The sequence below is a fragment of the Mustela nivalis genome, assembly GCF_964662115.1.
Source record: "Mustela nivalis genome assembly, chromosome: 19".
NCBI classification, from domain to species: Eukaryota; Metazoa; Chordata; class Mammalia; order Carnivora; family Mustelidae; genus Mustela; species Mustela nivalis.
The window spans coordinates 2,173,542-2,183,069 of NC_139038.1; the positions used below are offsets into that span (position 1 = coordinate 2,173,542).

Below are 9,528 nucleotides of genomic sequence, written 5' to 3' on the forward strand. Positions count from 1 at the left end.
CAGCTGGAGTCATCCGTGAATCCCTGACCCAACAGAAATGGAGAAGATTAAACATTTATTGCTTTGAAGTACAAGGTTCCATGCTAATTTGTTTCATAGCCACTGCCAACTGATATGGTCATTCCTACATTATTCTCTTTCATAATGCCTCTGACATTTACATTTAGATAATTAGCTGGGGAACTCCCTGTTTAGAAATGTCTATTGTGGTCCTTGCCATGACCTTGGAGCCTTGACCTGGGTAAGTGCCGATCAGGGTCACAACTCGCATCCAGCTGGTGGTAGTTCAAGTCTGCGGGGGGGGGGGGGGGCATCAGCAGGCCAAGCAAAAGAGACAGCCAAGGCCCATCGTTTTCAATAACCCCTCCTTTATGAGACAAAATTATTCCCTGTAATAATCACACAACAACTATTATTTTCTGGAATCCTTCTTTAGTTCTCAAACAATAACAACTGAAAACAAATTTTTATTTTAAAGATATTATTGGAATTCAATGAAATGAATGTGCTGTTGAAACACAGGAATGCCCAATGCCTTGGGGCTGGAGACTTGAATCATTTCTTGAGCAAGTCCCAACCATCTCAGGCCTTAGCAAATTTCCTCCTTAAATGAGTCTGTTCTGCTGTGTTCCCGAGTGTCGGGACCAACTGTGTAACTGGGAATTTTCCGTATCACCCTCCACGTGCGCTGTGATGCTGATTCTAGGACAAGTCAGTCACAAATGTGCCCATCTGAAGCTAGACTGTTCCATGGGAACAGCAGTAAATGTCTAGAACGAGGCCAATGGGAGGATTTGGGGAGGGCACAGGCAGAACTGTCAACACAGGGTGATAATAAAAATCATATGGACTTTTAGTTGGTTTTAGTATAGTTTTAAATTCTCTACAGACAGTGTGCTTTTGTTGAAGACTCCTGGGATGGGTGGCTCCCACCCTTGGTAGGCCGCTCCTGGAACGACCAAGGAAAGACTTATCCAGCGATGAGCTATGAGCAAGATGCCATGTGGGGCAAGTTTTTCCAAACATATAGGGGACCGGCGTTGGCGACCTAGCTCATCGTTGCTGTCCATGCTCCAAGGACTGTGTCCTGGGTGGTGAAAGCTTCCTCGCGGGTGCTGGCGCATCACGGTCTTCAGCTGCAGATCTTTCTGCAAATGCATTGCCATGACTGGGTGTGGGGACCTCCCAGCACACCCCCTCCCAGAGCAGAGTGCAGACTTACGAACAACGCTTTGGGTGTTACCAGGTTATAGCTCCATTTCCCACACAGAGTCTTTAAAACACATTTAAATATTTCAAATCGTCTCTAAATTTTTTAGAATTCATAAATTTGGAACAGTAACAAGATCATAAAAGAAAAAGCCTGCTACCGACCAGTAGGAAACAGAGCTGACTTATTTATACGTTTATCATTTATTTTCATTTCCCACCTGGATAGTCCCCGGAGATTTGATTTCTCGTTTCCTGCAGAATCTAAAGACAGAAAGCAGAAGTCGGTGTTAAATAATCTTTACTCTACACCTGTTCGAACTACCTGCAAGACACTAGTCATTTGTCCTTATGCACAAACATCAATCCAGGGAACATGAAATTTTAACTATCAATAAATATTCCAACAGCCGCACACACAGAGCATCTAATTCCAGCATCAAAATGCAGATAGGCATGAATAGATATTTGGATTTATGATGAAAAGGAATCTTGTCTGCAAGCCCCTCCCGGGTAGATCTGGGACTGGTGTAAAATATCCGGGATGATGTCTGTTTCTCTCTATTTCCATCAAGTTGGTCCTGTAATCCTGTTTAATTAATAATAAACAGTGCTCATCCCCCTCCCCTTCCATTTAAATTATGTTTGAAATGAGATGGCGGGGTGCTTCTTACAAAAATGCCTTGAAAAATAAACCATATCAGACATGAGTGATTTATTATCACTCAAAATGCTGGCAGGGGAAGCCTCAGAAGAGGACAAAATTGACGCTGCTTCCTGCCCGCATTTCTCCGATCGGGGCGGTCCAGTGTGGTTTCCTCTTGCGTCCACGCATGCATGGTGAAGGAGATCCTGCACACGCTGCCCCCCTCCACTGTCCCATGCGTCCTCGCTCCCCTGTGCCCCAAATCTTTCAGGCCTTTGGAGGCCAGACCCACCATTATGCCCCAGAACAGCTGGGTCCTCAGGGCGCACTCCCCACTGTGCCCACCAGCCACCATCCAGTTGCCAGAATCAACCATCAGGAGAACAGAGATCTCAATGTCTGCAAGACCGTTGATGAGTCTCATTACATGGTGAAGTGTTCACTGTTTGGTGATCCTCCAAGCCATGGTTCTCGGACAAGATTCTGCCCAAATCACAAGGTAGCTGTGCTTTCGATAACTTGCTCTGTTAGGAATACGGGCAATTATTTATTGAGCACATACTAAGTCCATCCTAAGAATGACCTCACTTTGTCTTCATGACTTGTATTCACAGCATACCCATTTTACAGGTGAGAAAACCAAGATGCCTGGCAAGCAAGCAGCTGAGCTTGGAGAGACCCCGAGATGATGACCCCAGAGTCCAGACTCAACCCTTTCAAGGTCTTACTGATTATGAATAATAATAGCTAGGGTTCTATGAACACTGAATGCCAAGAGATGTGTTAAGCCTTCCGTAAATACTGCTTCCTTAATTGTTTTCCGCTTTTGACAATTGAGGGAACTGGTGTCGGAGAGTGAAGTCAGTTGTCTTAAGTAAGTCCTAGCGCTGCCAGGGGCGCTCCCATCTTCCCAGCTCTAGCCCCTTGTGTTGTTCTGCTTTATGGAAATAGAGGATGGGACAGTGTGGGATCGGTCCCAGGCAGGAAGTCCCCCAAGAGCCACCCTTGGGAACTGGGTTTCAGTTTTCTTAAATCTGGTTCCTGCTCCCTTTACTGGTCTGCAGCTCCTCCAACTGAAAGAGCCAAATAACGAAGTGAGAACATTCCTGAGACACTGGGGCCTTCCCCCGCCCATCAGATTGTTTAAAATGAGGAAGAAGCGTGAGGCTATATTAGATGTCGGAGAAAATGTGGGGGTGGGTGGGGGGAAGCAACTCCCATACCCTGTTGATTGAGGCTAGTCGATCCGACCTTTCTGGGAGCAGCTTGGACATCTGCAGTAGCGTTGATGGTGCATAGAATCACCAGCCAGAAATTCCTCTCTCGTGTGTGCACCCCAGGAGGCATGAGAAGGAAGCATATCGTTTGCAAAAGGGAAAAAGCCTATATGCCTCCAACAAGGGAAAGATGAATAAGGCATGGGGCATTCATACGCTGGACTCCTGTAAGCGAGGGTAATGAATGAACTAAGTGCATATATAGATCACCGTGAATAATCATCAGAAACACAATGCTGAGTGACAACAAGCAAGTTGGGGGAACCATGAGCAGCCCAAAGAACAGTATCGAACACTATTCATGGACAGGTGTATATGATGGCCCGGAACCCCCCGTGCCCTATTCAATAGAGGTGAAGAGGCAGAGAGCCCTGCCGGTGGGGTTGGACACCCTGAACTCGATCTCTAATGTTTTGTTCATTTCATCTATTTTCAAAGCCCCGAAAGACAGAAAATGTTGGCATTTGTTGGTTGAGGTGGTGGATGCCGGGAAAGTCCTTTTGTTAATCTCTGAGCTCTTCTGCGTTTCAACACTTGAAAAAAAATGAAAGCTCAACATGGAAATGCATACTAGATCCATATGACCCCCTTCTTCCACCAACAGGGGAATGTTTCGTGGCGGGTTCGGTGCCAGAGACTGAGCCGCTCTCCCAAAACAAGTACATTTCTTGCTGACGTGCCCTCCCCAGGAACAGTGAACACAGAAAACAGAGAGCTGGTTGGCTTTACAGTTGCAGCCAGGAGATCTTAAAAAAAAAAAAAAAAAAAAAAAGTCTGGACATGGTAGATGATATTGATTCATACATACGCAGAGACCCAAATTGGGATGGGAGGGTAAAAAGCAAATCAATCAATACATGCATATCGTCTGCTCCCGACCTTAGATAATGTGTGCTGATTGAGGGCCTTGTCACTTACTCATAAAAACCAGTGTTAAATATTAATAATTTGTCAGATGGCTTGGCCCCAGAAGAGGCCACTGCCCCCTCCCCCAAGGCACTCTGGGGACTCCCCAGCCCCACTCTGTGCCCCTCCTCCACCCCCCCGGGACACACGAACAGATTTAGATAAGAAGTTATCAGGACCCGTGCGTGCTCTCTCCACCAGCATGACTGTGGACAGGACAATTACGGAAACAGAATTCATTGTTCAAAAAGGCTGAGCTCATAATATCAGTGTGGATTTAGAAAAATCATTTCTTGGCCAAGAATTAAAAATAGCTTCCCCCCCCCCCCCAAGCCCCCACTTCTCTCTTTCTCTCTCTTGCCAGATTTAGAATCTGAGAAACCTTGATAGGTCACCTCCTCGTTAGTATTCCTGTGGTACCTCCTATTTGCAACACGCTTGAAAATCATTTTCTTTTAAAACACCCGTTCTTTACACCATTCCTGCGAGGGGGTTCTAAGTTATTAGCTTAGTTTTCAATGCAAGGGGGTGGAAGCGGAGAGGCTAGGGACCCACCCACCCGAGGAGCCTAAGGGGCTAATTGGGCGATTCCATGACTCAGGAACTTTGCCCCCAAATTTGAGCACTCAGTGCGAGAGGCATCCCAGCTGTTTCTCCTCAGTGGCCTCCTTTTGTCTGTCCTCGAAGGGTTCTCTGTCATCTTGGAATTAAAGAAGAAAAAATTCAACAAGGACCCTCATGGCACCTTTCTCAGACAGATGTGGACACTGGAGCCCATGGAGGGGGCCCTGCAGGGAGCAGAACTTGGGCGCCCCCACCCCCTGCCTGGTGTCCCTGCCACTCCGTCGCCTGCATCACTCCATCCCCACGCCAGCCGAACAGGTTGACAAGTGCTCCCCCCCCCCCACATTCATGTCCACCCAGGACCCCAGAAGATGATCGTCTTTGGAAATAGGGTCTTTGCGGATGTGATTATTTAAGACATGGTGACGCTGGGTTAGGGTGAGCCCTAAATCCATTGACTAGGGTCCATGAGAACAAAGAAGGAAGGCTACGTGCGGGGTTGGGGGGGCAGAGATCCAAGTGACCCGTCCTCAAGCCAAGCAATGCCCACAATGGACAGGAACCACCCGGAGCTGGCAAAGGCAGGAAGGGCCCTCCCCCAGAAGCTGTTGAAGATGTGTCCCCACCCACACCCCGGTTTCAGACATCTGGCCTCTAGAATTAGGACCGAATACATTTCTGGGGTTTCAAGCCCCCCCCACCCCCCAGTTTGTGGTGCTCTGTTCTGGAAGCCCCAGGACCATCAATCCACTTGGATCCAACTCTCCCTCCGTGGACCTCTGTCTCCCACGGGGCTTCTTGTCCTTAGCTCTGTTGTCGGCACAGGTGAGCAAACCCACATCAGTCTCTTCCCTTGGAAAAGCATATTTACCAAGTCCAGTATCTGGGGCTACCTGGTGCCCATTCGCTATTTTAAAAAATAAAATTTCTTTGGCAACAAAGACTTCTTCCTGAGCAGGGACTAGAGCTGGAATGTGTCCCCAAAATAAAAAGGTGTTTGTTTGTTTGTTTGTTTTTTACTTTGCCTTTTTTTCTTTCTGCCTGCCTACCTGACATCCTTCTTCTCTTCCTCCCTCCTTTCTTCTTCTTTCTCTCTCTCTGCCTCCTCTTTTCCCTCCTTGAACACCATCTCCAACTTGTAGGAGTTGGAGCTATGCGTAGGAGCTTTGTGATTCTGGAACCCAAGCCGGCCGGGTTTGGGAAAGCTACCTAAGTACTTCTTCCAAGTCCACATATATGTCCCGGCAGGGGGGTGGGGTGTGGAGGGGGGAAGAAAATCATTCCTGACATCCTACTGATTCAAAATCTCTGAGCGACAAAATTATATTTAATTGAAACTTTCCAAATATTAAGAGACCTCGCACTCTGAGCAGCCAGAAGTTCTGCTGTCTTCTCTGCTTCTGTCCCCAGACTGAGTCCCCGGCTCGCCTCTCTCAAGCCCACAGGCTACTAACACCACCTTATGGCCTCAGAGCAAAGTACATATGGGTGATTTGGGATGAAGGCAACAACATGTTTAGGCACAGCGAGGTCAAGCTCTTTTCATGTTCTGTCTTTTTATTTCCCTCTGCACTTGGGAGCTTTGAAACTGCATTTGTGGTACAGAGGAAGGCATGTGCCAAAAGAATTCTCTAGTGCCCCCTCAGACCTTTTGAGAAACAAGCATTTTGAATGTAATAATAATGTCACTGCCATAAAGAATTATATTATAATTAAGCTGATATGAGCGGCCCCAGACCTCAATGATCACACTGCCTTTGTTTGGAACTACGGCTAAAGGAATACATTGGCATTTTTCTTCCAAGACGGTGCTTGTCCTGCTCAGCTAATCAGCACTATTTGCCTCATTCCTGTAAGATCGTTCTAGAAGTCTGTGCAATTTCACCGATGTCATTCCTCTTGCTTGAGGCATTACTACCGGGGTGCCGTGGAAATCCTTATGTCCATTAGGAGCAATGTATGAGGCAATCGTACAACTCCGAAATCATAAGAGCAAATAGTAATTACAACAGGGAAGAAATATCATACCCTCCTATACTAATGCGCTTAACTGTTGAACAGAGATCTTTAGGATGATGAACCACACGCCCCCTGGGAGAAAAATGAGAAGGAAAATGCCAGTACAATTTATTCTGAGAGCCATCTCTCACGGGAGGGACCCCATTCTGCTTGGTGATCCTTTCCTAAGAAAGTTGTCAAAAACCGAGGGGGAAGGATCTGGGCTAACTCCGCGTGAGGTCAGGTGGCACTGGCCACTGGGGTTGGGGTTCCAACACGGGAGTCCTGGTGCACACCCACGGTGCGGCAGAGTCGGGAGACGGAGATAGACAAGGTAAAAGGAGATGCCCGGTCCGGGAAGGGGCTGAATGTTTCATGCCACCAAGGGTAGAAATCAGAGCTGGCTTGAGAAGGAAAAGAATACTAATGCTCAGAGACCGGTTTCAGTGGAAGAGCTGGGATTGTATTTTTGAGCTGAGGAAACAGACTCAGAGGACACACTGTCCTCTGAGGTCACTCAGCTCCCCCTGGCAGCCTTCTCCTGTGGGTTCCTGTATTCACCATCTCATCCCGGGGCAGGTTGGGTGCCTGAATCTGAACAATTAAGGCAAAAACTAGGTATTTTCTCAAACGAATTTTATGTCACCTAGAACTATTGCCAGGTTTTCTTAATTGAACGCTGTACATAGGCTGCCCAGTAACCCTGAGGCTAAAAATGTGTTTTAGGGAGGAGGGAAGTGAGAATGAAAAGAGGGAGGGGCAGGGAACAGGAGGGGGGACTCGGGGGTGGGGGGAGGTTGGCTCCCATCGGGGAGCACCCAGCATAGCACTTTCAAACAAACTTCCACTTGACCCTGTTCAGATGCCTTTTTCTTATAGGGGAGTATTTATTCCCCCAAACCCAGTGCATTCTTGAGGTTCTGTTCCTCTTAAACACCCCAACACCTACCCCACCTACAAGGGGGACAAGGGCATCTCCTCGCTGGCCTCCCCCGCCTACCCTCCACTCCACACTGCGCCCGCGTCAGCAACCAAGCCCTGGTGGGGCACCCTGACACCTCCAGACTGCCTGCCTCACTTTACCCCCCCCCGCGGCAGCTCCCAGCTGCTTCTGAGCATTCACTCAGTTGACAGCAACCAAGCCAGCATTGACTCTCCAACATCCACCCTCCAGCCACAAAGCAGAATTGTCTGAAGCCGAGACCAACCCGGTGTACCTCTCCCTGGCCACTCCCTTCGCCGTCCGAGGAGGCCCCCTTAGGATCCCTACGGTCAAGGCTCGGGCTTGTCCTGACAGTCTTTTCTCTCATTTCCAGACCCGACCATGCCTGGTCTCACAGCCTCGATGACCCCCTGCCCAAGTCATGCACTTGTCAGACGTCTGTCCATCCCCTCAGGATGTACCCCCTCCCCCGCACCCTTTCTCTGCAAGGCCCTCCGCCCCTCTTAGACCTGCAGCGGAGGGCTGGGTCTCTAGGCTCCTAGGGCTCCTGGCATCCAGCTAGCCGGAGCAGCACCAGGCTCTTCTGAGGGGCCATTCTAGCTCCAGAGCTCTCTGCAGGGAGAAAGAGGTGGGGGGAGGGGGGCTCGTTACAGCTCAATGTCCCCCTCTGCCCGCTCCCTTTCTTCTGCCCCCCCCCCGCCCGCCCCCAGCACTCCTCAGTGGGCATCCTGCTGCCGAAGCTGGGCCCGCCTCTCTCGGAAATGTCATGGGCAGCAGCTGAGGCCACTGTTGCAGTTGCGGGGCGGGGGAGGGGCAGCAGGTGCAAGCTGGCGAAGGGTGACAGCACCAGTAACCGACCGAGGAACAGAGCGCAGAATCCACGTCCAACCCGAGGCTGGAGCACCATCTTCCCTGCTGCCAGGGAGATGCGAGCCACCCTCCGGGGCTGCGGATGGAGCCCCAGGACGGCGACATGTCCGTGTTCGCTGCTTGTCTTCCCTGTGCAATTATGCAGTTCCTGTGAACTTGATTCTCTATCCTGTGCCCTCACTCCTTCCCCTTACAGCTGCTCTAACCGTGCCTTTCATTCTCTGTGTTCTCATGCTTTGATGTCTTGGGGCCTTGACCCAGAGAGACTGCCCCTCCCATGGCTATCAAATTCCTAATTCCTAGCAATAACACACCACTCGCCCAGGAGCACACCTTTTGAATGCAAGCCATCCGGCCCAGAGCCCCTGCTCCAACACTTCCCTCTATGGAGCTCTCACACTCTGGGCCCCTATCCTCCTGCTCCCATCACCAGAGCTGGGTACCAGCCACCTGGGGACAGCCCCTATGCCACAGAGCCCACTGGCATTATTCAGATTTGCCAGTCCTCAGCCTTCTCATCCTGCTGATCCTTGAGGGGTGAGCAGACGTCTGACGGTGCCCGTTAGACCAGGAAAGTAATAACTTGCATAGATCAGCTGTCCCAGGAAGGCATGCAGCCTCAGGCACAGATTTCTTCAGAAGAAGTCCCTGAAGGGCTCACAGCTGAAGGCTGGCCGGCCTCAGCACTGCCCGCAGCAGGAACGATGGGTTCCTCCCTGAACCTGGCAGGGCACAAGGCGGGTCACACAGCGGGGCAGCCCCCACCTCCTCCTCACGGAGATCGCTCTCCAATCTGTAAACCACCATGATTAAAATGTTTCCTGGTTTATTTTGTTTTACTGTCTTGTTTGTATTCATTGTGTATCCTCAACATATTATTTCCCCACTTGCTGATATTATGGGGTGTATTAATTGCAGTCGAGAAGGAAAACATTAGTGTGGAGGGTGTACACACACACACCCTCGAGTGAGCCCATTTAGTGCCAAATGATCAGGTTATTGGTGTTTTCAGTGCTCGGTGTTATGCAAAAACGCTTGCCGGATTATTCTACAGGTGGTGGAGAGAGTTTTAGTCATTTTTTTTTTAAAGATTTTTATTTATTTATTTGACAGAG

General features: G+C 49.4%; 1 long non-coding RNA gene across 1 annotated transcript; it reads right to left on the reverse strand.

The window, feature by feature from the left end:
- Positions 1–412: 412 nt before the first annotated feature.
- LOC309854018 lies at positions 413–8,646 on the reverse strand. The gene is made up of 3 exons (XR_014306061.1): positions 8,402–8,646; positions 1,431–1,473; positions 413–1,148 (listed from the first exon to the last, which is right to left on the reverse strand). It is a non-coding gene; the product is annotated as an uncharacterized lncRNA (long non-coding RNA).
- Between the last annotated feature and the right edge of the window lie 882 nt (positions 8,647–9,528).